Source organism: Zonotrichia albicollis, chromosome 12 (genome assembly GCF_047830755.1).
Source record: "Zonotrichia albicollis isolate bZonAlb1 chromosome 12, bZonAlb1.hap1, whole genome shotgun sequence".
Classification (NCBI taxonomy): domain Eukaryota; kingdom Metazoa; phylum Chordata; class Aves; order Passeriformes; family Passerellidae; genus Zonotrichia; species Zonotrichia albicollis.
The window spans coordinates 2,655,726-2,678,745 of record NC_133830.1 but is presented as its reverse complement, the minus strand read 5'-3'; the positions used below and the strand labels follow the sequence as shown (position 1 = coordinate 2,678,745).

At 41.7% G+C, this 23,020-nt stretch overlaps 1 protein-coding gene across 9 annotated transcripts in view; it reads left to right on the top strand.

The window, feature by feature from the left end:
• The window catches only part of CHL1 (cell adhesion molecule L1 like), a 607,847-nt gene that overhangs the window by 36,411 nt on the left and 548,416 nt on the right, over positions 1-23,020 (top strand). Inside the window, exon 1 of one of the 9 annotated variants that reach the window (XM_074550331.1) lies at positions 9,714-9,902. The exons of the other annotated variants lie outside the window; for them this stretch is intronic. The gene's annotated coding sequence lies outside the window, so the exon portion shown is untranslated. Of the gene's footprint in view, positions 1-9,713; positions 9,903-23,020 lie in introns of those variants that run through there. 9 annotated transcript variants of the gene reach the window in all.

Sequence of the window (23,020 nt, the reverse complement as noted above, 5' to 3'; positions counted from 1 at the left end):
TATGATGATTGTGTCACACTGGTGCTTCTCTGTGTCCTCAGTTACACTGCAAACTGGTATTTGTAGGGGTTGATTCAACACTGAGCTTTGCCTGTGAAAGACATGAAAGAAAATTCCTTCTGGGATGCTTTTTAGTTTTAATTTGAAAATAATTGAAAATGCATCTCTGGTGTTTTGTTGCTTTTATTGGAAGGGTATTTTTTAATAAAAATCTCATTCAGCATAAAAAGGACAACATCAATGGGGTTCTTATCAGTGCTTTGCATCATGTTAATACCAGAGCCAGCAGTGAGTTGTGCAGGTATTATACCAGAACAAAGGAAATGATTCCAGGGATTTTATCACAGAATATTCGGAGTTTGCTTGTCAAGCCCTGCAAGATGTGCTCTGCTTTGTTTGCTGGCTGCTGTCAGAGCACTGAGCAGTGGCTGGAGTTTGCACAGGGATTCTGGTTTGCTTTGGCACATCATCGGATCCACGCTGGGAAAATAGTGAGATATCAAAGAAAACAGTGAGATGTCCATTAGTGCTGCAGCTCTTACAGCTCAGAGCAGAGTTGCCTCTGCACATTTAAAGTGGTCACTCAGGGTGCTGGAAGTACAATCCCTTTTTCTAGGAAAATTAATCCACAAACACGAGAGGTTTAGGTCCAAAAAGGAGACAGAGGAGTCATATTACTTTATTTGAATAAAGAGGGAGGCCATGGGACATTCCCCTGGGATCTCTCAGATTTTTGGAGGACGCAGCCTCCTTTTTATCCCAATTTCCAGCCACATTTCCCTCTCTCTTTCCCCATTTCTGAGGTGCTTGAGAGTTCAGACTGTCCAAAACACCTGATACCAAAGATTTCCTTCTAATGTATAACCCTCCCTTTTCGTTTTCAATTCTTATGAAATTTAGGGGGTTTTCCCCATTTCTGAGGTACTTGAGAGGTACAGACTTCCCATAACACCTGATACCAAAGATTTCCCTCTAATGTACAACCCCCCCTTTTAATTTCTAATTCGTATGGAATTTAGGGGGATTTTCTTCCCCATTGTTTCTTTTATCTCCCAGTGCTGGTTTATCACCAGCAGACCCACAGCTCGTTTATAAAGACAAATCCTCTATTCCTCTCACTTTTTTCAGCCTTCCCCCAATAAGGCCTGAGCAGTGAATTCTGAATTTTGGAGCAGAGCAGGGGGCTGGCAGTGGGTAAGGAGGGAAGCACAGCTGGGCTGGATCTGCTCCTCCAAACTCCCAATTTCTGCTCTCAGGGCAGCACAAGGAGCTAAGTGCTGAGGTGTTCTTAAATTTCCACTAATGAGGCCGGGCTCATTAGCACTCTCATCAAATGGCTTTCAGTTGCTATCAGTCTGACTTGGATTTGAATTGATGACCTTGAGATAAAAGGCTTTTTATTCTATTACCCATCTCCTGAGCCATCAAGTCTTTAATATGCCGTGTAAAATCAGTTTTCAGATGGTATTTCTTTTATATAATATCGTCATTTGTTACTAATGATGTCTGATTTGGGGTGCTACAAGCTATAATTGTGCACAATAGTACTTTTGTTATTCCTATTATTTCAGATTTATCTGCTGTATTACCAGCTACTTGGAGACACAGAGAAAATAGATTGGTAATAGAGTGTAATCCAGTTTTATATAAACGAGTTAATAAAATCACATAAAAATACCAAGTTAGGTTCAGCATCAGCAAAGCTCATCTGTTACTTCAGTAAATTGAAGTATAAAATTCTGCTTTGATGCTGAAATTTTGCTTTACTTCAAAATGCTATATGGGACCAGCAAAGGTTATAAAAATGAAGGGAAAATGAGTGAAAATATGTAATACAGACATCGCAGTGAAGGAAGTTTATTGCATGGCACCCTTTTCCTCCTGAAGGCTTTTCCCTGAGGATAATATGGAGAAGATCATGTTAAACCCCAATGTACACAGGAGGGTCAGAAGTGTCACCAGGGAGCTTTTCCTCTTTTGGTTTTATGTCAGTGTGTTTGTTTGGAAAAGATAAAACTGGGAGCACTGGGATAAAAAGCTGCCTTTAGGGGGAGATGCTTTGGGAGCTCCCAGGTATGGACAATTGTCCATAGCTGATCTGGCTTGGAGGTATCCAATGTGAATTTGAAAATGAAAATATTCCAAGGTTGGTGCTGCAGCAGTTAGTTGTGCCAAATTAAATGGTTTTCTTCCAGAGGAGATAATAACGTTTCTATAAGATATTTTGCAAATCTGACACAAATTTAAGCGGTCACCGGCTGAGCCCCCTGGAGCCCCGGGCATCCCCTGCCTCCAGCAGAGGTGGTGGTGCCAAGGTCATTGCAGGAGCTCCCAGAAATGAGAACTTTTTGGAGATAATGTATGGAAATGATTAATCGTGAAGCTCAGACAGCTTTCCATCCTGTCTGTGCTCAGTGTCCCTCTCGGTGGATTAAGGCAGCCACTGGTGGTGCTCCCAAAGTACAACTGATTGGAGCCTTCTTAATGAAAGCCTGTCGCGTGTTGGAGTATTGGAATATTGGTGCCATTTCCCTCTGCCAGCCCCTCTCTCTTGGATGAGCAAAGCTCCTCCTCTCCAGGCCAAGCTGCTGAATCTCACATGGATAATCCCCTCCTGTGTCCTGTGCTTAACATCTGGGAACATCTGGGAACATCTGCCCAAACACCGCTTGTGTCTGGCAGCAGCCTCTCCTTGCTGACTCACGCTTGGGTTTTATCCTTTCCAACCTTTGTTCCCACTGCCTGTCTGAAAAAAACCCCATATTTGAAAGCTTGCCCTTGGTTATGCCCAAAATAAGTAGAAAATATAGATATTTTAATTAAATTATATATATTATTATATATACATAAATATTATATTATATTACATTACATTATATTACATTATACTATATTATATATTACATATTATATTTTATTATATAATATAATATATAATATAATATATAATATTATTTTATATTATATTATATTATAATATATTATTTATTATTATATTATATTAGGCATTATATAATATATAAATGACATATTTTAAAATACTAATAATTATTTAATTATATATATAAATATTTATATATTTTAAATTACCTTTTTATAGATATCCAATATAATATATCATATATATTATAATATATAATATGTAGTTAATTATAATTATAATTATTTTGTCAGAAAGATAAAAACCAATCTGAAATAATGAAGATAATTTAATTGAAAATATTTATAATTATTTAATTATAATATATAATTAATATATCACATTATATTATATTATATTATATTATATTATATTATATTATATTATATTATATTATATTATATATTATTATTATTATATTATATTAGGCATTGCATAATATATAAATGACATTTTAAAATAGTAATAATTATTTAATTATATGTAAATATCTATATATTTATATATTTTAAATTACCTTTTTATAGATATCCTATATAATATATCATATATATATTAATATATAATATATAGTTAATTATAATTATTTTGTCAGAAAGATAAAAACCAATCTGAAATAATGAAGATAATTTAATTGAAAATATTTATAATTATTTAATTATAATATATAATTAATACATTATATTATATTATATTATATTATATTATATTATATTATATTATATTATATTATATTATATTATATTTTATTATTTATTATTATATTATATTAGGCATTATATAATATATAAATGACATATTTTAAAATATTAATAATTAATTATATATATAAATATTTATATATTTATATATTTTAAATTACCTTTTTATAGATATCCTATATAATATACCATATATATTATAATATATAATATATAGTTAATTATAATTATTTTGTCAGAAAGATAAAAACCAATCTGAAATAATGAAGATAATTTAATTGAAAATATTTATAATTATTTAATTATAATATATAATTAATATATCATATTATATACAATATGTAAATATATAATATATTATATATACAATCTATATGATATAATATATCAATACCATATGTCATATATATCATATGTCATGTATCATATATATTATAGAATATGTATTATATAGAATTTTATTATATATTATATTATATTATATTATATTATATTATATTATATTATATTATATTATATTATATTATATTATATTATATTATATTATATTATGTTATATATTATTATTATATTATATTATATTATTTATTATTATATTAGGCATTACATAATATATAAATGACATTTTAAAATAGTAATAATTATTTAATTATATATAAATATTTATATATTTATATATTTTAAATTACCTTTTTATAGATATCCTATATATCATATATATTATAATATATAATATATAGTTAATTATAATTATAATTATTTTGTCAGAAAGATAAAAACCAATCTGAAATAATGAAGATAATTTAATTGAAAGTATTTATAATTATTTAATTACAATATATAATTAATATATCATATTATATACAATATGTAAATATATAATGTATTATATATACAATCTATGTGATATAATATATCAAATACCATATATCATATATATCATATGTTATGTATCATATATATTATACAATATGTATTATATAGAATATATATTCTATATATTATATATATTTAGTATATTATAGATTTTATATATTATATATTATATATATTATATATATTATATATATTATATATATTATATATATTATATATTATATATATTATATATATTACATATATTACATATATTACATATATTAGTGTGGGCTGAGCAGACTGCCAGGATTGTCCCTGCCTGCCCAGCTCAGCCCTGGCAGCCGCAGGAGCTTGGGAGTCACTGCAGCTCCTGTTTCTCAAAGCTGCTGTCCCCGTACAGAGCCTGGCCTGGCAGAGATGTCACAAATGACTTGGAGCTTTTCTTTAAATGCTGCTGAGCTCATGGCCTGTTCCCTCCAAACCCTTCCTGTCAGGCCACATCATAAATTGCTGCAGCAGAAGTTACTCCTGAGCAGCTCGAAGATGGATGGTTGCTCGGTTGTACCGACAGCCCGTGGGTTTTAATCTGTTTATTTGGCTCTACCATCTCCTGTGGCTGCCTGCAAATAGGATTTCCATCTCCTGGAGAATTCTCACTTCGCATATTTCCTCACTACTCCATTTGAAAAAAAAAAAAAATCAATTTTTTCTTAACACTTCCATGCCAAGCTTAGCATTATTTATCCTACCTAGAACAAAATCCTTGGTTGTGTGTGAGCGTGGCAAAGCAGGACAATGAATTCCTGCCTGATGCACCTTTTTCCCTCAGTGCAGTTGCCAAACCCCTGCTCATCACACAGGACTTTCAGGGCTTATGTTTGAGTTTTTATCTGCAGGAATGTTGGTGACTTCCTGGGAAAGGGGTGATTTTGGTGTCTCCCAGCACCTCTGGGTGCTGCTGCCCTGTCCCTGGGGCCGGTGGGTGAGGATGGGTCAGAGATTGGATAATTCAGCATTTCCAGCAAAACTCTGGAAACCCAGCCTGGAACAGAGTAAATGATAATTTCACCCTGAAGATGCCAACAGAGGCGTTTTTACTTTTAAAACCTGTTCCTCTGTCCCTGCACAGGGCTGAGGGTAAGGACAGGACAGGGGCTGGAATAATTTGGATGGAATTTATTTTCATTAGCAGGAAGGGCAAAGCCAGTTGCCACAGTTCACTAAAAGGGAATTATTCCATATATTTAGGGCAGAGATTGGATAATTCAGCATTTTCAGTAAAACTCTGAAAGCCCAGCCTGGAACTGAGTAAATGATAATATCATCCTGAGGGTGCTAACAGAGGGATTTTTACTTTTAAAACCAGCATTTTGGGAAAGAGTGGCTTTACCAAACATGAGTGTTGTTGCCACATTAAAATTCAAGCACTTGGGGTCCTGTTGTGGCTCTACCAGATTCACCAGGCACAGCTTTCCCAAAGACTTCTTTCCCTGAATTTGGGGGTTCCCAGAGGAATCCTGGGGGGATCCTGCATGGGCTGAGGGCACTGGGATGGGGCCAGGGAGGATTTTCCCTGGGAAGATGTTGGAGATTTTTTCAGAGATGGCTTAGAAAGCAGCTGTGTGGAGCAGATTCTCACATCCTGTTTCTGTGAACAGCAGAGGTTCTCAGGTTATTTTTAATTACAGGTAAAAGTGACAAACATGAAGGCCTTGAGAGCCTTGCACATCAGAGTTCTCAGGCAGCTTTCTCATAACAAGTGGATGTTCTATCTTTGGCTGTTTTGGGAAAGCAAGAATAATTTTGAGAACCCAAATCTTGGTATTGGAAACATAAGGAGGAGTTGGTATGTTATCTCTGACCTATTGTGGGCTCAGATTTTGCAATATGCATGAACTTGATTAACACTGTTATAAAAGGTGATTGATTGATTAATAAATCGGAGTCGATGCTGACCAATGCAAGGTGGGTCGTCTCCCTCCAACTTCAATAGGAAGAGGCTGCTGAGGAATGACCAGGGCTCAGGACAGGGCTGAGGGGACGCCACTAACGAGGGACTGAGCCAGGAGACAAAGGGACACTGTCCGTGCTCATCATCCCTCATTTGGGAATTAATGAACTACACCAGGGCTGTGAAACCTCTTCCAGTGGGCAAGGAGAGCTCTCCACCCACTTCTTGCTGCTTAATGATTTCATTTTGTGTTTTAGGGACTCTTTGTTGCCATGCAATCTTTCTGGGCAGCCTGTTTGTATGGAAGGGACTGGTATTTTCAAGGATGCTTCATGCCTGTGTTGTAGAGAAATGCTTATTTTTCTTAATTCTTTCATGGAATCCTGCAGATTAATGATGCAAAAAGGGCTTTTTGATCATCTGTTGAGCTGCTGTGCCCCCACAGGGTGGTTGTTTTCATTAAGCAACTCGGGTTTACAGTTCTACAATGCAGATTTATGTTAAAAAGTTAATAATAACCCCGGAGCACAAAATAACAGGGAAAGCAACTCTCTCCAGGTAATTAAAAATGGAGCCTTTCTGACAAAATGAGATATTCTGTAACCTGTGCACCTGAAAGGCTGTCTTGGTTTCCTGCTGCTGCCATCCCCAGTCCTGTAAGGGGCAGGGCTGGTGCAGGCAGGAGCTACTCCTGGGTTACTCACAGCCCTGAGATTTGCCAGTCAGCTGCTCTCAAACTGAATTTGCAAAATGTCTTTTATTCCTCAGTGGAAGCACTGGCTGGAGTTTCTTTCTCTTGCAGCTCCCCTGGTTGCCAGTGGTGGAGGGGTTTGGAGAGCTGGGACAAGTGGCAGGAGCCTCAGTTCCTCAACAGGCTGTCCCAGAAAAGAGCATTTCTTTTTTTTTCCCTTTGCCAAGGAAAAAAAAAAAAACAAAACACAAAACTACCACAATTCTCATGAATCCAGTCCATTTCAACATTATAACCTTTGTTCCCCCAGTCAAGATGTGCAGGCTTTGCCAAACCCCTTCTCATCACACAGGATTTTCATCTCTCTGAAGGGTTTATATTGAAGTTTTTCATCTCTGAAGGGTTTATATTTGAGTTTTTAATCTTGAAAAATGACTTCCTGAGAAAGGGGTGTTTTTGAGTCTCCCAACACCTCTGGGTGCTGCTGCCCTGTCCCCAGGGCTGCTGGGTGAGGATTGGTCAGAGATTGGATAATTCAGCATTTCCAGTAAAACTCTGAAAGCCCAGCCTGGAACTGAGTAAATTGATAATTTCCCCCTGAAGATCCCAACAGAGGCATTTTTTTACTTTTAAAACCAGCATTTTGGGAAGGAGTGTCTTTACCAAATCTTTCTGTATTTAACCTTGCCAAGCCTTTGGACTCCCTGAGCATTGCTGCCATTGGCCAGCCCTGAATTATTGGATTTATTGAGGATCAGTGAGAGAAGTTTGCCTGGTGTTAGGATTAACCTGAGCTTGGGTTTCTCGTGGCTCTGGTTCTGCTCAAAGTCACTGTCCCACTTGCAGAAATTCAGAGCTGTGCCTGAGGGAGGTCAGATCCTCCTCTGCATCCCACAGCAGGCAAGAACCAAGGTCTGGATGCTGCTGATGGAGGGTGATTGTGCCACGAGGCAGCACAGGAACGTGTGCCACTGTTTTGGGGAGAAATACCTCAGGAAAGGATCAGGGTGTTAAAGGAATCGGGGTTTTTCTGTGCGTGCGAAAGGGATTTGCAAAACAAGTGATTGTTTTGCTGTAGAGCGGTAGAACTGCGAAGAGCAGAGATTTGAATATTAAAATATCTAATTAATATCACTGATTCTTCACCTTGCTGTGATCTAATTAGATATTAGACCCTTTGCAGATCACAGATGTGGGTTTTTATGCAGAAAGAATAAATCTGGTGTTCCCCGTGCTCAGGTAGGAGCTCTGACCTCAGAGCACAACCCTGATCCTAAGGGACCAAAGTTCATCCCTTCTCCATTCCTGGAAGTTCCTTTTGGAATCTTATTCTGGTATTAATCCCTCCAGAATTCCATCATACCTCATTTCATTGAGAAGTGTACCATAAGGCATTAGCTTAATTAGTGATTAGTTGTTAATTTGTGAGTCTTTCTGTGCAGGAGGTTGTGCAGTTCCCTGCTGAGCTGTCCAGATTATTGACCTGGATGCACTGGACATTATTTATTGTTTTACAGCAAGATATGGAACTAAATCTCTTTCATTCCTCTTCCCTTGGGTTTGGATGAATCATCAGATTTCTCTGACTCAGTTGGGTTGGGTTTTTTTTGTCTCCAAGTCTGCCACTTTCACCCATCTGCAATCCATTGAAAAGAGGGATAAAAGAACTCGCAGGCTTTTATCTCACCAGGAAGTTGCAGAGGAGCAGCAGCCTGGTGACGTGGCACAGGCAGGTGCACACTGACTTCTGCTAGGAAATCCAGAATAATCAAAAACAATTTACTGTTGGGAAGTGTCATTGATAAAAAAGGTGCCACACACCATAGATTGGTGAATTCTGGGATCCTCCTGGAAAGAACCCGGCGCTCTCTGTTATTTGTAGGTTTGGGGTGGAATAATGAAGATGTAGAAATATTTCATGATGATCTAAGAGAAATTGTGTGAGAGGCCTTCATAGCCTAGGCTGGACTTGTTGGAAGTCATCTCACTTAAATGCTAATTGTTTGCACACTAATTACTCAGAGTTTGATGTTACTTTCAGTAATTTGGCTGCATAAAATTTATTGGTAAGCTGATCTTAACAGAACCTCCCAGGAAATGAAGGCAGGTGTAGGGGAAAGGTGCTGGTAATTGCAAAAAAACCCACCAAAACAAACAAACAAAAATATTTGGAAAAGTTTCAGATAACTCTGAAAGTCAGAGACAGAAATGAGCTGAATCAAGGAATTAATTAAAAAAATATTTAAAATATCATTGCTCTGCTGTAACGGAAGATAGAAATTATGCATTTCTTGGCCAAGTTCAGCTGACTTTTCTTTAAAAGAGGAATTAATTGAGATAGGGCAGAAGGACAAACTCAGATATTTTAGGATCACCCTTTTCAAGTGCCACATACAGGAAAATCTGGTGCTAAACGCTTTTCCCCTATAAAAGTGGCTCTGGTGCCATCTGATCCATATTCCCAGCTCCAGGATGCATCACCCTGCAAATTGCAAAACTCGGGATTAAGAAATGTGCCTTGAAAATGTGCCAGCCCAGCTCCTTAAAAGGCTCCCAGAAAAAATGAGTCACTGCTTAAATGGCCACTGGGAGCATCTGCAGAGCAGCTCAGATTGAATCCCCTGGAATTGCCAGGATCCCCTGGGGAGGCTGCTCAGGAAACCTTGGAGGGAAGGAGGTGCCATCAACCCAGGAGGGGCATGAGGGGACAAGAGAGGTCCCAGAGCCACCCAGAGCAGTGAGGAAGAGGAGGAGGAGGAGCACAGAGGCTGCCCCAGGAAGGTCTGGAATTGCTGGGCTGGTTTGGGGGTCTCAGGGCTGGTTGGTGGCACCAGAGAGGGGCAGGTGTGAGATGATGTTTGGTTCAGGGTGTGCAGGGCAGGCTCTGGGAGCTGGGGTGGTGTCAGAGCGCTGTGGGGAGATGTTTGTGAGGTGTCCCCACAAAACTCTGTTGGTGTTTTTTGTTTTTGTCTGTCTTCCTTGGTCTCTTTGCAGTTGTGCAACTCAGAGCCTTGGTTATTGCACATCTCGGTGTAAGGTCAGGATTTTTGTCTGCAAAGGCAGGATTCCTGAGTTCCTGTCTGAGCCCAGATCTTTTGTGGGTTTTGTTGTTGCTGTTATGATTTTTCTTTTTCTTTTATCTCATAACAAACCCTGCTTTCTCAGTCTCTCAGCTGTGCCTGGTGTCCCCTCAGAGCTGATGGGCAGAGCTGAGACATCTCAGTTTATTCTCAAGTGTCTGGTACTTTCTTCTTCTTAAACACATCTAAAACAACCTTTCCTGGAATAATTCCTTTTACCTTTTCTGTCTTCTGGCTCATAAATGAGATTTTTAGCCACATGTTTGCTGACCAGATGCACTGGGGTTCCTTTGCTGAGTGTATTTCTCATGCATTTGAGCTTTGAAAAAACTCAGACTCAGGTGCTCTGTGGGGACCTTGCAGAAAACTCTGCCTTCCTCTGCTGAAAATCAGATTCTCTCCAGCTCTGCTTGGGTTTTCAGAGTGTCCCACCACAACCATTTGGAAGGTTGGACATTCCCAGCTGGCACGAGGAGGTGCAGCCCAGGGCTGTGCAGAGTCCCAGCTCTAATGAGCTCCAGATTTGGCTGCTCTGGGATGTGCCAGGTTTTGCCTGGCAGCTTTATTTTTTTTTTTTTTCCCTTTTCTTTTTGGCTCCTTCTGAGGGAAAGCAGCTTCTTTCTGTCTTTGTGATAAATGGGGACAGCTGCACATCGAGGCTGTGCCCTTCCAGATTCTGAGGATTTACCCAAACTCTGCTGGAGTTTCCTGCAATTCCTCCTGCAGGTGAGACTCAAACTCTGCTGGCATCTCTTGCTGATTTTGATGTTACTTTAGTGGTGATTCTGCCTTTGCCTCTGTATGGACAGAAAGAAAATCTCAATTATTTTTTCAGACAGAGATCCTTGTAGGGATAAAAGTTTCTGATTTTCATCAGGAAATAGCTGTGATAGGACAAGGGAAATGCCTCAGGCTGAAAGAGAAGAGGGTTAATGGGATTTTGGGTGGGAATTGTTCCCTGGCAGGGTGGGCAGCCCTGGCACAGGTGCCCAGAGCAGCTGTGGTGCCCCTGGATCCCTGGCAGTGCCCAAGGCCAGGCTGGACATTGGGGCTGGAGCACCTGGGACAGTGGGAGGGGTCCCTGCCATGGCAAGGGTGGCTCTGGAGGGGATTTGAGGTCCTTCCAACCCAAACCATTCCAGGATTCTGTGCCATGGTTAATAGGACTCCTTTTTGTCATGAAAGCTCGGACTAAAAGAATATAAAGAATATATATATATTTAAAATATTTCCTATATCCTTCTTAATATCTTGTTGTTTTTTTGTTTCTTTTCCATTTCTTCTCCAGTGTTATTTTTTCTCCTTTTTACTTCCTTTTTGTTCCCTTCTCTTTTTTTCCCCTTTTACTGCAAAGTCACAGGTTTCCCTAATCTGTGAGGTACACACCAGAATTTTCAATCAATTTACTTTCCTCCTTTGACAACTCCATTTTTTGCCTCTCCAAGTTTTGCTCTTCCTCTTCCCTTCAACCTTTGCTCCACCAGAACTTCCCAGCCCATGCAGAGCATCTCTGCTTTATAATTACTTTACATTTCTGTATGGCTTCTCTCTAGGCAGGGGAATTGCATAAGTTAATGTGAATAATACTAATTATTTTGGATCTGTCACTGCACGACTGATGATGAATAATGCAGATACTGCTCTGCTGCTGGGTTCACTTGTTGGGGGTTTTTGCCTTTTTCTCCTCATCACCTGCCTTGAAGTATTGTGACATTGGGTGACACAGATAAACTGGGTTCTGTAATTAAGGTTTATTTTAATGAGCCTGGAAAATACTCCGTTTTGCATGTTCTCATGGTTTAAATGTGGTTTAATCAGTCCTCCAGTTTTGCTTTCTGCTCAGTCCTCTGCTGACATTTCTCCAAGGGAATAACAGGATAAATATTCTCCACAGGAATATCAGGAGGCTAAATCTCCAGAATGCCCCACATTGGCATGTTTAGGTTTTCCTATTAATGACAATAATTTTGTGCATTAGATCAATGAATTTTTCCCATCTATCTGTGGAATGCCTGGCAAATACCACTGAGGGGGGAATTTTAGTTCTTATGGATTTGGCTTTTCTAATAGAATTCACCTTATTTTCCATGAGCATTGGGGTGATTGGGATTTTTTCCACTCCTGCTCCCATAAAAGAACTTTTAATTCTCCTTGTGCAGGCTTTTTCAGCTGCAAAAATATGAAATTTGAGGAAAGCAGTGACTGAAACCAGGGGTTCAGTTTGTTGATCCTTCCTATAGGAGAATCCTTTGAAATTTAGCAACCCAACTTCCCAAAGTCACAATTCCCACCCAGGGGTGATGTCTGCTGCAGTAAAAACCACCTTGGTGTTCCCAGAACATAATGAGCTCAAAATGTATTTATTGGCTGTAAGGCTTGAATTCAAAGATCTTTAAATGGGAAAGAAAGCAAGAAAGAAAGTGGCCAATTTTCCCAGCAGAAACATTTATAGTGGGAAGAAATAGTTTGAAAAATTTGATTTTTTAGCCTGAGGCCAAACAGAGCAATCACATATAGGATGAATCAGATGGATTCCATATACAGAATGCTGGGAAATCTGCTTTGAAGCATTAATCAACACTTTCATGTTATGATTTTTAGCTTTGTAATTACAATCATGCAGTATTTACCAAGTGTGAATACTTCCATTGCAGGGATTTGTTATCAAATTGGATGTGGGGCTTAATTTAGATTAAATTCAGGAACTTTGTGTCTGGAAATCACTCAGTACTTTGTGCCTGGCAGGCAAAAATTCAGGGGAAGAACGTGACAAGGAGGAGAGGAAATAAACCCCAAACTGCAGAGACAACAATACACTGATTTTTGTCTTTTAATTAACAAAAAGGGTTCAGGTATGAGAATAGAGAGAAATCAGCTTGAGGTAAATTCATTGCAAATCAGAGGTGCACTGCAGATACCAAGAGATTAAATACTCCTGTGAAAGCTGGGTTTAGGAACTGATTATTGTGAGGCTGAGCCTAAGTAATAAGCATGAAATATTAATTAGGCTCCTGGTATCTTGTGAAATAAAGGTGCTTTAGCATTAAGAAATGAAATTGAACCAGATTTAGAAGAAATATTTCAAATTATTTTGTGCAATAGGCTAACACAAATATTGACTCCCTGCTCCATTAATACAAATAAATTAAATTATTAGGGATTAGTGGCCAGTTTCAACTGGAGAGAACCCAAAGCAGGAAGATTTAACCTTTTCCCTTCTCATCCCTGGTACTTGGGATAAGCAGCAGTTGGGGAGCATTGCTGCTCTCCAGGGAAGTCTTTGGTCAAATTACCCCTAATCTTTGGTAATTTGCTCTCCAGGGGCTCCTGGGGCTCAGTGCTGGGATCAGGAATGGGATCAGGAATGGGATGGGCAAAGCAGCTCTGCTCTGGTAGGGCCTGGATGTAATGAATGAGGGAGTTACAGCATGGGAGGTGAGACCTGGACTGGTAAAAGTGATCTCTGAAAGTCAGGTGTGTCCCCAGGCTTGGTTACACACACTGGTTACACACACTGCTGCATCCTGCAGGGATGGATGGATGGATGGATGAGGGATGGATGGATGGATGGATGGATGGTGGATGGATGGTGGATGGATGGATGGATGATGGATGGATGGATGGTGGATGGATGATGGATGGATGGATGGATGGATGGATGGAGAGATGGATGGATGGATGGATGGATGATGGATGGATGGATGATGGATGATGGATGGATGGATGGATGATGGATGGATGGATGATGGATGGATGGATGGATGGATGGATGGATGGATGGATGGATGATGGATGGATGGATGAATGGATGGATGGATGATGGATGGATGGATGATGGATGGATGGATGGTGGATGGATGATGGATGGATGGATGATGGATGGATGGATGGTGGATGGATGGATGATGGATGGATGGATGATGGATGGATGGATGGATGATGGATGGATGGATGGATGGATGGTGGATGGATGGATGGATGGATGGTGGATGGATGATGGATGGATGATGGATGGATGGATGGATGGATGGTGGATGGATGGATGGATGGTGGATGGATGATGGATGGATGGATGGATGGAGGGATGATGGATGGATGGATGAATGGATGGATGGATGGATGGATGGAGGGATGAATGGATGGAGGGATAGATGGATGGATGGAGTTTGGTTGTCTGAGTCCTGCAATGAGAGAGGGAAAAGCACCAAAGGAATGAGGAATAGGGACAGTTTTGACTCTGAATTTCCTGGCAAATCTGGGACAAATGCACCTCAAAGTAAGGTTTAAGTAGTACTTTAAGGCTGTGGTTTAATGTACTGTTATTATAACAGACCTGTGTATCCATGGGAATTCCAGGGATTGCTTTCAATGCACACAGGTCCCTTCCTGAGAATGGTATGAACACAAGCAGGTGTCTAAGACATGGAAAAAGAAGGAGCATTGTGACATAGAAAAGTTCAGTAAGATCATAGGTAAAGTCTGTCAAGGCTGGAATTTGAATTCCTGAGAATTTCCAAGACCATCTCCTTAGTTAAAGACACCACAGTGATTTGGGAAAGGGAAGGGCTGCAGTGACAGGGTCAGATCTGAGATTTGTAATCCACATCATCCTGCCCTGAGCTCTTGTTCCACCTTCCCAGAGTGCAGAGAAGTTCTGGTTTGTGGCTGAGAGTCCCAGCCCAGGCTGCCATGGCCCTCAGCTCCCCATTCCTGCCTTGCTTTTGGCCCAGCAATTTTCCTCGTGCACCACAGACATCACTAAGAACCACTGGCCCAATTTCTCGTTTCATTATGGATGACAAAATAAAACATTAATAGGCTTTTTAATATGAGCTGGGAGTTAAATATTCATTATTTCCTATTACTTCAATGTCACTAAGCCTTTGATGTGCTGGAACTCCAAAACTCTTCTCCCTGCTCTCCACTTTACCCTTTTAGCTGCTGAGTGTGAAGGGCACTGGTGCTTTGCTGGTGGATCAGCAGCTCCTGGGGCTGGCCCTGGTGATGGATGGGATCTGGGATGCATCCTGAGCCCTGCCTGGCTCCTGCCTGAGCTCTGCTCTGGGCTCCCTCCTCCCTGAAGGCCCCTTGTCTGTCACTGCTCGATTCAGAGTCACAGAACCATGGCTTGGGCTGGAAGGGACATTGAAACCCATCCAGTGCCATGGCAGGGACACCTTCCATGTCCCAGGCTGCTCCGAGCCCTGTGCTTAAAATTCATGGAATATTGAGATTGAGAAATTGGGGTATTTTTTGTTTCGTTGGTTGGTTGCTCATTTATTTATTTGTTTATTTATTTATTTATTTATGTTATCTGGGTTTTTTTGAGGGTTTTTTTTACTAAGTCTTGATCATTCCAGCTGTTTCTCCAAAGGTTCTTCGGCACGGGTTTTTTCCTTTGAAATTAGTTTCCTTGCAGTATTTCAGTTCTGTAAATTGCTTTGACTAACGCTGCAAAAAAAAAAAAAAAAAAAAAAAAAAAGCAACCCTGGAGGATTGGAATTTTGGTGTGTATTTTATACATCAAATCTGAATGCAGGGGTTAGAATTCCTCACTGGGTGGATTTTTTTGCTAAGGGCAATGAACAACTTTGGAAAATGCAATAGGTACTAGATCACCAAAGGAAGCAGAGCATAAACTAAATGAGATTATTCTGGAATTAGAAGTAGAAAAGGAAACATCTTAATCTTACATTCTGGATTTGTACATGCATGGCTTTTCCAGATAATTTTAACTTCATAAATTCATAGCAATTAATGCATTTCAGTGTTGAAACTCAAAGGTTTTCCAACTCCTTAGAAAAACCTGTTTCTGTTGTCCTCATCCCCTTTCCCTGTTCAACTCTAAATGCAATAATTTATTTGGGAGCATTCTGGATTCCAGCAGTTGGTGCTTTATTCAGTGACTCTGCAAGAAGGGCTGGGATCAACATTTGGACTTGAGAGAGAATCCAGAGGATTTTATCCACTCATGGAGAGGAGCACTACACTCCTTCCTGGAGAGTTGTTCTGGGAGACATTTATAGGAAAAGGTGTTTGAAATGGTTTGGAAATGAGGAGTGTGGCAATGGGGGAAGGGATCTGAATCTCTGGGAAAAAATTCTTTATGAAATGGCACCCAGTTTTGTGTTCCCTGTTTTCTCTGCTGACCTGTTTTAATTTCGTTTTAATTCTGTTTTAATTTGTTTTTATTGGTCGGGGGGATGTGTGGTAATGGAGGCGAGTGTTTGGCAGACAATAAACCGTGTAATGACAGTGATTAACATTCACAAAAGGTAATTCAGGTGGGAAAAAGCTCAGCAAGTCTAATAACAGCTTCCACAGGACGATCTGCCTCTATAGTTCTTGAGGGAAAATAAACAAAAAGAAAACCTAAAACCCATTCTGCGATTTTCAAATTACCCCTGGAGATTGGGCTCACAGATTACTGGTGGTATTTAATGTGAGCAGAGCATCCAAATCCCTGGAAATGCTGGTCCCAACCATGGCAGGTGCCTGGAGGAATTGTTCTGCAGGGATTTGGGGGACTTTGTGCCCTGCTCTGGGCTTCAGCTGCTCAGAGCTGCTGAGTCCCAAGGTTTGCAATGAGCTGAGTGAAAGCCCCGGATTGGGAGTGAAACAGAAATCAGGGAATGTTTCTTCTGGGCTGGGGAGCTGGATGGGGTGTGACGTTCAGACAGCTTCCAGCAGGACTGGTCCTGGGCTGGCTTGGACAAAGTCACCTCTGATTGTCTGTTCTGGGCATGTCAGTGTCACAGCTGCTCTGTCTGCCGGCCATCCACGTCCTTCTGGGCAGATTTATGTCACTCCCCATCCCTGCACCGTGACCAATGTCACAGGAAACAATGCAGGAAGCAGATGCACATTATTTCTTAATTATTATTACTTTATTGCTATCTATAAATAATTTCTTTCTTTTCCCCCTCCAAAACCAGGCTCCTATTTGTTTTCTTTTTTCCTTTTCTTGTTGTTACTCTAATGGGCTGTCTCAGCTCCACAGCTATCAGAAATCTTGGCTTGATGAGGCTGCTATGAAACATTTAAAGATTTAAATTATAAACTGAGAGGGAGAAAACCAGTGATGCATGATTAGTTGAAAGTTTTAAACATAATAGTCGTATTTTTCATATGCGTGTACAGAAATGGCTTGTGTCAACTGTAATGTGATTTTTAATACATATTAATAGAGTCTGTTGCAATGTGGATGGTTTGAACACCTTTTGGCAGATGGCTGTGGTATTAGAGAATGCACAGTATAAATTAGTCATTTAGGGAAAGAAAACAATGCCTGAGTGCTAACGTTGGCTGTGCTCAGAGATGTGGTTCCAGCACATCACTCCTGCAGCCAGCAAGGTTAGAAGCAGGATTAAATTTGCCAGGGAAATGAGCTAAATGAACAGATAAACTCCTGTGTCAGAAAGGAGCTCGCTGTGGTTACAGCTTGTTCACGTCCCTGGCTGTGTCCCTGCTTTCAGCTCCTGTCCCTGCAGAGGTCAGAGGGTGCAAAGCCAAGGTGGGCTCAGTCCATCCATCCCTGGAGGTTGGAGGGGAGCAGCATCTCCCCCATGCAGCCTCAGGTGTGGTGGATGTGAGGGATGGAGCAGCTCTGCTGGGAGGAAAGGCTGAGGGAACTGGGATTGCTCAGCCTGGAAAAGGCTTTGGGATGATCTAACTGTGCCTTTCAGTGCTAAATGGGTTCCAAGAGAGCTGGAGAGGGAATTCTGTGATGGCCTGTAGGGACAGGAGAGGAGGGAATGACTTCAGACTGAAGGAGAGAAGGTTTAGATGGGATATTAGGAAAAAATTCTCCTGTGCAGTTGGATCCCTGGAATTGTCCAAGGCCAGGTTGGACACTGGGGCTTGGAGCACCTGGGACAGTGGAAGGTGTCACTGCCATGGCAGGGGTGAAACAAGAGGTATTTTAAGGTCCCTCCCAACCCAAACCCTTCTGTGATTCTCTGTAACCGCTGCCTAAAAACCGATGTAAGACATGAAAGAAGTCGATGGCTGAGCATTGTCTCATTTTTGCTTTGTGCTGTTCAGAGAACAGAATTAGCAGGTGATGAATCTGTGAGTTCTGTAAGTGTATTCCACATTCCAGGTAGTGGCCTGACAAATGGCAGGGATTTTGCAGGAAATCACTTTACAAACGCTAAAGGGCACTCATTCTGAGCCAGGGAGCAGCAGCTGCCTGGGCAATCTATTGCTGTGCTCAAATTCCTAATCGAGGAGCTTGTTTGTAATCACTGCCTGGTAACCCTGGCATGGCTGGGGGAGCCTAGGAAGAGACATTTAAAAGCAATCTGCATTTTCTGCCTTGCAAATCTTCAGAGGCGTTCTCATTGCCTGAGTCTGCGGCAGGAGAGGCAGGAGCTGTTGGCTCCTGCTCCATCAGGATGATTGTCGGGGCGCTTAATGAGCTTTGTGCAGAGGCAGCACTTTGAGAACATATGTGTGCAATGAGAACCTGGGCAGAGGCTCCACAGGCAGCCTGCCCCTCCTGAGCCTTGGAGCATTCCAGTGTTCCCAGACACACACTGGGAGTTAGGGCTGATCACCATCACCTCGTGTGCCGGTGTTCACAGGGGTCTGAGGATGAGGGAAGGGATGAGGATCTGACTCCATGTTTCAGAAAGCTTGATTTATTATTTGATGATATATATTACATTAAAACTATACTAAAAAATAAAAGAAAGGATTTTTTTCAGAAGGCCAGCTAAGAATAGAATAGGAAGGAATGGTAAAGATTTGTGGCTTGGACTCTCTGTCCGGCCCAGCTGACTGTGATTGGCCATTAATTAGAAACAACACATGAGCCAATCACAGATGCACCTGTTGCATTCCACAGCAGCAGATAGTCATTGTTTGCATTTTGTTCCTGAGGCCTCTCAGCTTCTCAGGAGGAAAAATCCTAAGGAAAGGATTTTTCATAAAAGATGTCTGCAACAACCTCAAGCTCATCCCTTTGAACGTTGCTCTATGGCAAAACCAAAGTGGAAACAAATTTTAGCGTGAATCACAAGATGTGAGCAAACTGCCTCTTTGTACTGGATAGGGCTGTGTTTGCAAGGGGAATTGTGCTCCAAAGCTTTGAAAGGAGCTTGCTGAGGTGAGCTGGTGGCTGCTGGGAGTGCACATAACAGGCTGACAGGTCTGCTCTGTGCTCTGACACGTCCTGTCAGGGCTGCTGGAGATGGAGCCCAGCTCCTTGCTGGGGATGCAGCAGTTGCAGATGGAGTGATATGTGATTTACTGAGCTGCTTGTTAATTCTGCCAGGTGATGAAATCTCCTGGGCATATAATTACTACAAATGTTTACTTGACTCTACCACATAGCTTGACATTCTACTCCACAAGTTTGTACCTCACTGAAATTACGGCCGGGCTATAAAACACCACGATTAAGCAGCAAAATATTAAAGAAGTACGGATGAGAGCAAAGACATTTTAAAAAAGCTTTTTATGCTTTGGAATTACAACCATTCATCCCATCTCCTGCTGGTTACACACTTTGTAATAGCTATTGTTTCCACGGCTGGGGTTTAATTTTCCTCAGCACGTTGGCAGCGCTGGTGATCTCAATAACAATCCTCCCAGCAAGGCTGTGAGGCCAGCAGGGAGCAGCCTGACTGACAGATATTTGAAGCCTTTTTGTGCTGCAGGATTAGTGAAACGTTCCCAGGCAGAGCTGCTGGAGTGGGTGATGCCGTGGGATGCTGGCTCTGTCACCTGCAGGGGAGCTGGGCTGGCGTTGGGGTCAACTTGGTGTCGTTCCTCCATGCAGGTGACACTCCTGATCCCTGAGGAGCTGGGGCAGAGGAAGTGCCAGATTTCCAATGAAATTCACCCAGATTTCCAGTGAAATTCACCCAGATTTCCAGTGAAATTCACCCAGATTTCCAGTGAAATTCCAGCCAGATTTCCAGTGAAATTCACCCAGATTTCCAGTGAAATCCACCCAGATTTCCAGTGAAATTCAAGCCAGATTTCCAGTGAAATTCCACCCAGATTTGCAGTGAAATCCACCCAGATTTCCAGTGAAATTCCAGCCAGATTTCCAGTGAAATCCACCCAGATTTCCAGTGAAATTCCAGCCAGATTTCCAATGAAATTCCAGCCAGATTTCCAGTGAAATCCACCCAGATTTCCAGTGAAATTCCAGCCAGATTTCCAGTGAAATTCAAGCCAGATTTCCAGTGAAATTCCAGCCAGATTTCCAGTGAAATTCAAGCCAGATTTCCAGTGAAATTCACCCAGATTTCCAGTGAAATCCACCCAGATTTGCAGTGAAATCCACCCAGATTTCCAGTGAAATTCAAGCCAGATTTCCAGTGAAATTCAAGCCAGATTTCCAGTGAAATTCCAGCCAGATTTGCAGTGAAATTCACCCAGATTTCCAGTGAAATTGCACCAATCTAGACCTTTTCTGGAGTCCTGGATTGTCCCTTTGGATAGGAGAGGTGGTGCTAGAGACAAGATCCAGCTCCTGGGATGGTTCCTCCTCACCTGCAGATTCCTTTCTCAGCCCTGCAGCTGATTCTGCAGCAGGTGAGAGCCACTCCCAGACGCCTGGGATGCCCAAACTTGTCCTGGATTATAGAAGCTTAAAGTATTTGTTGAAAACACTGATTTCTCTGAGTGTGACAGTGCTATCCTTTGTGCCCAACAAGCTTCTGGGAGCCCCTTTAAACATTAGCCAAGCTGAGAATGGAAACAACTTTCACTCTAACAAAGCCCAAGTTGCACAATTAGAAATGCTGTTATTACAAAAGAAAAGCAGACACAATTATGAAACAGAACCTTCATGTGTAGCTGGATTAGGAGCTGCTGAAGGCATTACCTCCAAAGGAGGAATCCTGTTTGTCTTTGCTTTGGTGAGTGCAGCCTGACAGTGCTTGGATTTTGGAGAGGTCTCCTGGAGATTTCACTTTTTCTTTTTTAATTTTCTGGCTGCTCCATAATGTGAGGGGCATTTTAGAACAGCTCTCAGGCTTCCCTGATTCCTGCACTGTCTGAAGGATCTCTGTGTGTTCTCAGCTTGGATTTACCTGCCTGGTAAATAAAACATTGATAGGTTTTTTGGGTGCCCAGGAGAGTGCCAGTGACCTTGGTTAATGGTGAATGGATCCGAGGGAAGCAGAGGGAATCGGGATCCTGCTGTTTTCTGTAGGAAGCAAACAGCATTGCACTTCTGTGGTGATATTTATGAACACGTAAATCATATTAATGAATCCCCCCAAGGAAGATTTTCCTGAGACAGGTAACAGAGAGGAGCCCCAGCCCTGTTTTTCTTCACCAGTTGCTTCTGTTCCTGGAAAGGCAGTGAGGTGTTGTGGTGCATGAGAGGAATTTGACAGGTTTCCCATGGAAACAGAAACTCAGATTTTTATTTCTTCGTTGCCAGTGAAGCTGATGTCAGTCAGGAGCATCTGTGCTGTCCTCAGAGGATACACCCTGGAGTAAATGAGGGCTGAGCCCTCCTGTGCCCAGGTACTGAACAGTTTATACAGTCTTGTCTGCCTTAATGTATCTTATTTATATATATATTTTAAAATTGCTTGGTGATATGATACTGGTATTTCTTTTTGAAATGAATCTCCTCTGTGGCTCCAGCCTGGGGAGTTCAGGCAGGTTTGAAATCGTCTCAAATGCAGAATGTGCTGCTTTGCTCTCTGGTCCCCCCAGACTGGCACTGCCATCACAGCTCCCCAGTTCCCTGCTCAGGGATTGAGATCCAGACTCTCTTTCATTTCTTCCCCAGTGAGTTCCTGTTCCAGCCTCACAAACTCCCCCAGGTCCCTGTGCTGCCTGTCTCTGCTCAGCACTGCTCCCTGCCCAGCTGCATTCCCAGATTTGCCAGAGCCATCCCTCTCCCAGGATGGGTTCTTTGCTCACAGATGTGGAGCAGCAGCTGCTCCCAGCTCCCTTTGCCCCCCAGCCTGGTGTAGCTGCACCAGCCTCCTCTGGTGCTGCTCTCATTTTCTTCCTTCCTCCCTCTCTCCATCTCCATTTCACACTCCAGATCCTGTGCTCCTCCCTGCTGCTGCTTCTCAGCACTTTTATCCCTTCAACCCCATGGAATCCTGGAATTTGGGTTGGAAGGGCCCTTAAAGCTCATCCAACCATGGCAGGGCCACCTCCCACTGTCCCAGGTGCTCCCAGCCCCATCCAGCCTGGCCTTGGGCACTGCCAGGGATCCAGGGCAGCCCCAGCTGCCCACTGGAAATCTGGGTGAATTTCACTGGAAATTCCATCCCAACCCCTCCCCACCCTCACAGGGAGCTCATCCCTTGCTGCTTCCTCATTTCTGCATGGAGAAGGGACCCTGAGTGCCTGTTGAAACAGCTTTGCTCAAAAAGCATCACATTTTTGTTTCCTGCCTCCAGTGCCAATCTGGCTCTCATGAGGATTTTGTATTTGGGTTTTTTCACACTGACTTGGCTCTGCTGTTTCCAGTATGGAAACAGGTGGGAATCCCAGTCACACCTGGAACAGGTAAAAATGAGTCAAGCCACCTTTGCTTTATGAAACATCAGCTGGAGCTTTTCCCCAAGCCAGTCAAGCTTTGCTGGCATTGGGTCAGGGCATTGCCTTTAATGCTGTTCCCAGGGTTACCTCTGGCAGAGTGAACCCAATGCTTCCCTTATTCTGGTTGGGAAACACCAAAAAACATCCCAGAGGCATTGCTGGAGCTGCCTGCTGACTAGGAAGAAATTCTGAGAGCAGCAAATGTGTAAGAAACCTGTTTGAATTCCGTATTTCTCAAGAATTCTCTCATTCACGTCATGAAACTCACCTCCATTTCCTGCCTCTGTGTAA